We start from the raw sequence: 6000 nt of genomic DNA, 5'->3' as shown, positions 1-6000 counted from the left end.
GGAAGAAGAAAACTGCAGCATGAGATTTTGTGAATGCAACCTCAGCAAAAGTGAACCAGGCAGATGCACAACTGAGAAAACTGCATGAAGAAAACAAATTAAGAGAAAACAGAGCTCGTAGATAATGGGTAAAATGCAGGGGGAAAAGGAGAGAAGCATTAGTCACTGGTTATAATTTGTCCTTTTTTTCTATTTTTCTTTGTCTTTGCTGAGCTCATGGTCTGTGCTCTGGCTTCAGGCAACTCAATGCCCTTCACAGCAAGGGATGGGAATAACTCCACAGAGCAGGTGTGCTGTAAGCTGTTTTAAAAGTAAATTACACACAAAGAGACTTTGCTGGAAATGGAAAAGAAGTAGGAATAGAAAAGTAAATAGAATATTCTGTAGCAGCTTTTTTTGTCCAAAACGCAATGCTATGTGACTGTGAGAAGAAGCACTAGGACAAAGGCACCTCTGTTAGAGGCTAAAAATTGTTTAAACTCCTTCAAAAAAGGTGCTAAATGGGCCTAGCAGTTTACTAAGGCCACACTAGGTTTTGGAGGACAACATTTGCCTAATGAAAGAAGGTACAGAGCCTCTAAGACGATTTTTGTCAGCACACCTTGTATCAGTTATAAGTTTCCTATTGTTTTACCTTCCAGACCATCTCCAGACACATGAATCTGCAGTAAAGCTACTGTACCTGAAGCTGTGACTAGAAAAGGGTACTACCTATCCTAAAATCCAGCTACAGTGTCAATACCACTAAAGGATGGGCATGAGTTGTTTCTGGATAAGTAAATACTGATGTCAATACAGTCTCCCTTCATTTCCAGGGTTCCCTGAGTAATGTGTTTCAGGATTACTTGTCGTAAGATTTGGAGTCATGGTTGCTGCATCTCAGCTTCCCTAGGCAAAAAATGTGACTCTTGCTGATTGAGCTATCAAAGGAACTGCTTTAGAGTCTCATGCTTTCAAACCACTGTGACATATACTCAGGAAATCATCTTTGTTCAGCAAAGTGTGATAGCCCTTTCTCACCTTGTACTTCTTTATTGCAAATGTTTCAAGGCATGTATCTCTGGCAGAACTCTGCAGAAATAAAGAGGATATAAAGAGCCAGATTTTTGTCTGCTGGGTTATCACAGGTTTGGAGTTCCCTCAACTTAAACCAAGAAAATAAGTTAAATGCATACAGCTTGGCATTTTACAGACCAAATTCTCCAGGACAATAGAAGCCCATCTAGGGGGAAAAGAAAAAAAAAAATTAAAAACCCTCTAACAAGATAGCAGTTAGAAGATAAAAGCCCAGGTGTTGCACATTTGGACTAGTTGAATTTCATTAGGTTCTCACTGGCCCAGTTGTCAGGTGTGTCCATCAGACCCTGTAGACTTTTCAGGTTCATCAGATGGCCTCAAACCTGCTTTTTGCTTACAGTGGGAGACACTTCTGTCCCCCAGCCCCTACCCAGGAGCTCAAGGACTCAGAGATGTGGGAAACCTGGCTGCCAGTTAAGACTGGGGCAAAGAACCTCAGTCTTCTACATACCAGTTTTCACCAGTTCTGCCTTCCCATTTATCTCCTTAGCACAACATGGAATGTGGATAACTGCTAGGCTAAACTTATTCCTGAATAAGAATCTGTTTAATACCCAGGAAAGGATCTGTTGTTTCTGCTAAGTGAACTGCAGATAAATTTATTGCAAAAAAAATCAAACTCAGATACACAATGTATGGCAGATTTCACCTTGATATCATTCATGTTGGAAAGAAATGGTCAGAGATAAGAGAAACAACAGCGAAATAGTTTTCTACAAGCAAATATCTCCAGGTTATAAAGCTCATCTTCATTAATCTGGCACATTTTAATTACATTATTAAGGAATTTCTTGCAAATCATTGTATAATTAGGCAAATTTGAGTAGTTAAATCAGCAATTACCAGCACAACTGCTTTCATAAGTTGCAACTTAATTGTTTTATTTGGTGTCATTCCTCTATATTTGGGAAACTATCACATTTCAGGTAATTGTAATGTTCCAGCATGACAGAAAACAAATAACACATATAAGCACATTCCTAGCACATAAAAACACACATGAGCTATGGGACTAGAGGAAGCTGATAACCATTTCTTGGTTTGTTTTCATGTATTGCCACTCCATACAATGACAGTAAAAGTAATTCAGTCTGTTAAAGATAAGCCCAAGGAACTCAGACAGAAGAAACTTCCCTCATTCATCCCCTTCTCATCTGTTTCAGTAGCTTAGAGCATCCTTCTGGAGTTTCATGTCTCCTCATCCCCATGACAGCTTGGGGCAGGAAAAACACCTCCACTAGCATCCACACCGGGTCCAATGGCTCCAGACTGGCCCACTACACCACTGCAGGACAAATTTTGTCAGGGAGGCTGTCAGGGAGATTTTCAGTCACTGCATTATCAGCTCTGGAGTCAACCTAGCCTGCTTCCTTGGACAACTGTACCAGATGTGCTGAGATGTGCTGCATGGAGAGGAGGCTTAGCAAACCCACCTGCTCTGCAAAACCATATTCCATTGCTTCACAGTCATTTAAATGTTAACGCCTGGCCTCTCAGATGAAATGTTTTTGTAGGACCACTAATATAAGGAAGAGAGCAAAATATTTTTCCTCATGAGTAAACAATCAGATTTATCTCAGGGTGAGTTTCTGAGGAGGGCACTGTAAAGTCATCCTTGTACTCTTGTGGAGTAGGGAAATTTTCCTCCGAGTCACTGAGTTCCAGCACACCAGAACAGACAATCTTGGAACCCCTTTGTGCTTTGAAAGTGCCAAGGCTGGCAGGAGGGACATTTGAATATACAGTCACCGTTACAGAGGACCCAATAATATTTCACATATGAAAATACCAATCCTCAAGATGCATTTGAAGGTAAGAAATTATTTCTACAGGGGGAAAAACTGAGCTTCATAGGACAAACTTATCTAGGGCCAGTTAAAGGCTGAGGGAAGGGCCAAGCCCAAGTCTCTAGTCACAAGTCACAGTCCCACAATTTTCTTAAAAACATTGTTTCATCAAAATAAAATAAGTAATTATTTCCCCTCCATTGAAAAATATTTCATGGGAACAATTTCCCTTGCCAACAGAACTATTCAGATGTGACCAAAAGTCAAACCATCTCAATAATGTGAATTGCTTTAGGTTACTTGTTTCTATCTTTCTGTCTGCTTTATGTCTTGGTAGATGTCTGCCTGACCTCTTCCAAACTCTGATTTCAAATAGAAATTCTAGCAGTGCCCCATAGAGGCCAATTTGATTTGAAGATTGCAGGAGACAGAGAGGATAACGTTAATAAAATTGTCAGCCTGCAAATAGCCACTTGATGTTATTTAATGTTTCTTCTGTTCAGAAAGGTCACAAGGATCATCTTCCAGTTCTCTTATGAGGAAAATCAAGCATTAAGGGAAGGAACATTTGTGTCAAGTTCACTTTACTGCTGAAGTGCAGAAAAAATGCAGAAAATTCCTATCACTGGGGAACGACTGCATCATACTTTGTTGGACTGGTGGCTAAAAATAGATGGATTAATAAAATACTCCTAATAAGAATCAAAATGTAAAGAAAGTGCTAACTCCTTTCCCTCTTCAAAAAGGTAAGGAATAAGAAGGTGTCATCTGGCAGCTAATCACCACCCAGCTGTTACTTCATTCCTTACCACTTGTGGTGGGGGAAAGGATCAGAAGGGCAAAACTGAGAAAACTTGTGGATTGAGATAAAGATACTTTTATAGGTAAAGCAAAAGCTGTGCATGCAAGCAACATATAACAAAGTTCTTCAGTATTTCCCAAATGCTTAGCCATCCCTAGGAGACCAGGGCTCAATTTTCAGCACAAACCCCAAACATAGCCCCACACAGCTACTAAGAAGAAATTTAACTCCTTAAACTAAAAGTACCATTTCTACTTACAAAAAAAAATTAGAAAAAAATCAGCTTGACTTCCATATCCACTTTTTCATTTTGGGGTTCTAGTTTTTTAAGTATCTTCCACCATATAATGAGTTTCTACATGGTAACAAAGTGTGACTGCATCTTTCAACCCAACAGCAAATCAAAGTCCAAAGGTGTTTCATCTTCAAGGCACTTAATATGCAAATAAACTGATTGAAGTCTAAGTTAGGAAAAATTACATTACACATATATGCTTTGTGCATTTCTGACCCTATCCAAAATTTTTGATCTTCATATGCCTGCTACTTACCCAAAATAACACATTGTCTTTATGTCAAAAAGCATTTTCATTAAAAGTCTGGAACTTCTATTATAGATATGCCACCTTTGTGTCTGCAGGCTGAAATTAAAGTTATTTAAAGTGGCTGAAAAATATGACTGGAGATTTTACAAGCAATCAGAGGCTGGTAGGAGGTGTAAATTAGAAAGATTATGACACAAATCACTGTGAATTCTTGTGCTATCCAATTACCAGCATACAAAGTACAATCTTTTTTTCTGTACTAGTCTCTGCAGAACAGTAACAATGACCTGGCAAAAATTTATGCTCTAGGGAAAGGTGGATTGGAAAGATAATTGGAGAGAGAGAGAAATATTAATAGCTTACAAAATCCTTTTCTGTTAGGATATGGATACAAATTTGGTCCATGATCAGCTGCCACTGAAAGATAATGTCAGGTTAGTAATGTTCATGGACATTGTAGTCTCCAGTTTATTTCCTAGGAGTTATTAATTAATACACTTGCTTTGGAGATCTGAAGAAAAGAGATGAAAAATTGAACTGGAAGTCAGTTAGGAACTACATGGCTGCTCCAAACAGGTTCAGATCACACAGATATTAAAGAAATACTTCTAGAGTGAGTTATAAGTACAAGACTGCTTTATGATGCAGCAGCATCTAAAATGGACTGTTCTCTCAGGACATTTATCGTTCCATTTTTCATTGCCATCAACACGCATCTCCCAGACTTCTTCCAAGGATGGAGCTTTGATTACAACTTTCATCTAAATGGGTCACAATAGACACAATGCCAGACATCTGATGTTCTTTGTGGAAGAACTGGGAGTTTTCTCTGAAGTGAAAATTCTGTGATTTTTCAGAAATACTTAAATTACGATAGTCCTCTTGACAATTGTTTACTGAACCAGGAAAGATAATTATGTCACCATACGTATCCACAGTTCTCACACCCTTTTAATAAAAATTTGGAAATTGGACAAAGCCTAAGAAAGGTAGCAAGGGATATTGAAACTCTGGATCAGCTCTCAAGCAAGGAATGACCAACTGAGTAGACTGAATTTCTCCACCCTGGGCAAGAGACAGCTGAAGATATGTTGGATACAAAACTCTGAATAGCATACAGAGGATAGAGAGGGATTGATTATTCACTCTGTTCCAGTGTAGGCATTAAGAGTACCAAATGAGGACAGCAAAGCCACAAATTAAAGGAAGTGGTTCTTCAGGCAATGGGTGGTAGAATAACTTGCTCAACATCCTTCCAAAGGACATTGTTTCTGGAGGAGGTTGTCAGGAGTTCAGGGATAGATGGAATGAAAGGCTTGGAAGAAAGAACCATGAAGACCTTTCTAGACAAACAGATAAACTATGTCAGTAAAATACCTGCTGTGCATGTGGTCCAAGAGCTGGAAAGTGTCATATATGCTTTACTGATGACAGAAAATGGCACTAGATTGGACCTGTGATCACAACTACTACAGCTGTGTTTATGAATGCTTTCTATGTCCCATATCCCTGTATATATTTCTGTCCATACAGTTACACGCCATCATTTTGGAGAGCTCAAAGATCGCCTCCCTCAAAAAAGCTACAGGCAATAATATTTCTCAGGTTTCAATTTAAGCTGTTTTGCCACAGTGTTCTTACTTACCCTCTCAGAAAGCATGCCACAGGAAGGAGATTCTTGTATCCTAAGACCTCCAGAACACATATTAACTCTATAATAACCCTTATAGAATAATTACATTATTTTTATTTAGGATATTGATCCCCTAAGCACTTTGTTCTTTGGAGA

The sequence above is a fragment of the Pseudopodoces humilis genome, chromosome 6 (assembly GCF_049639895.1).
Source record: "Pseudopodoces humilis isolate 2021_Gansu_Grassland_sample_001 chromosome 6, ASM4963989v1, whole genome shotgun sequence".
Lineage (NCBI taxonomy): Eukaryota > Metazoa > Chordata > Aves > Passeriformes > Paridae > Pseudopodoces > Pseudopodoces humilis.
This window is presented reverse-complemented; position numbering follows the sequence as displayed.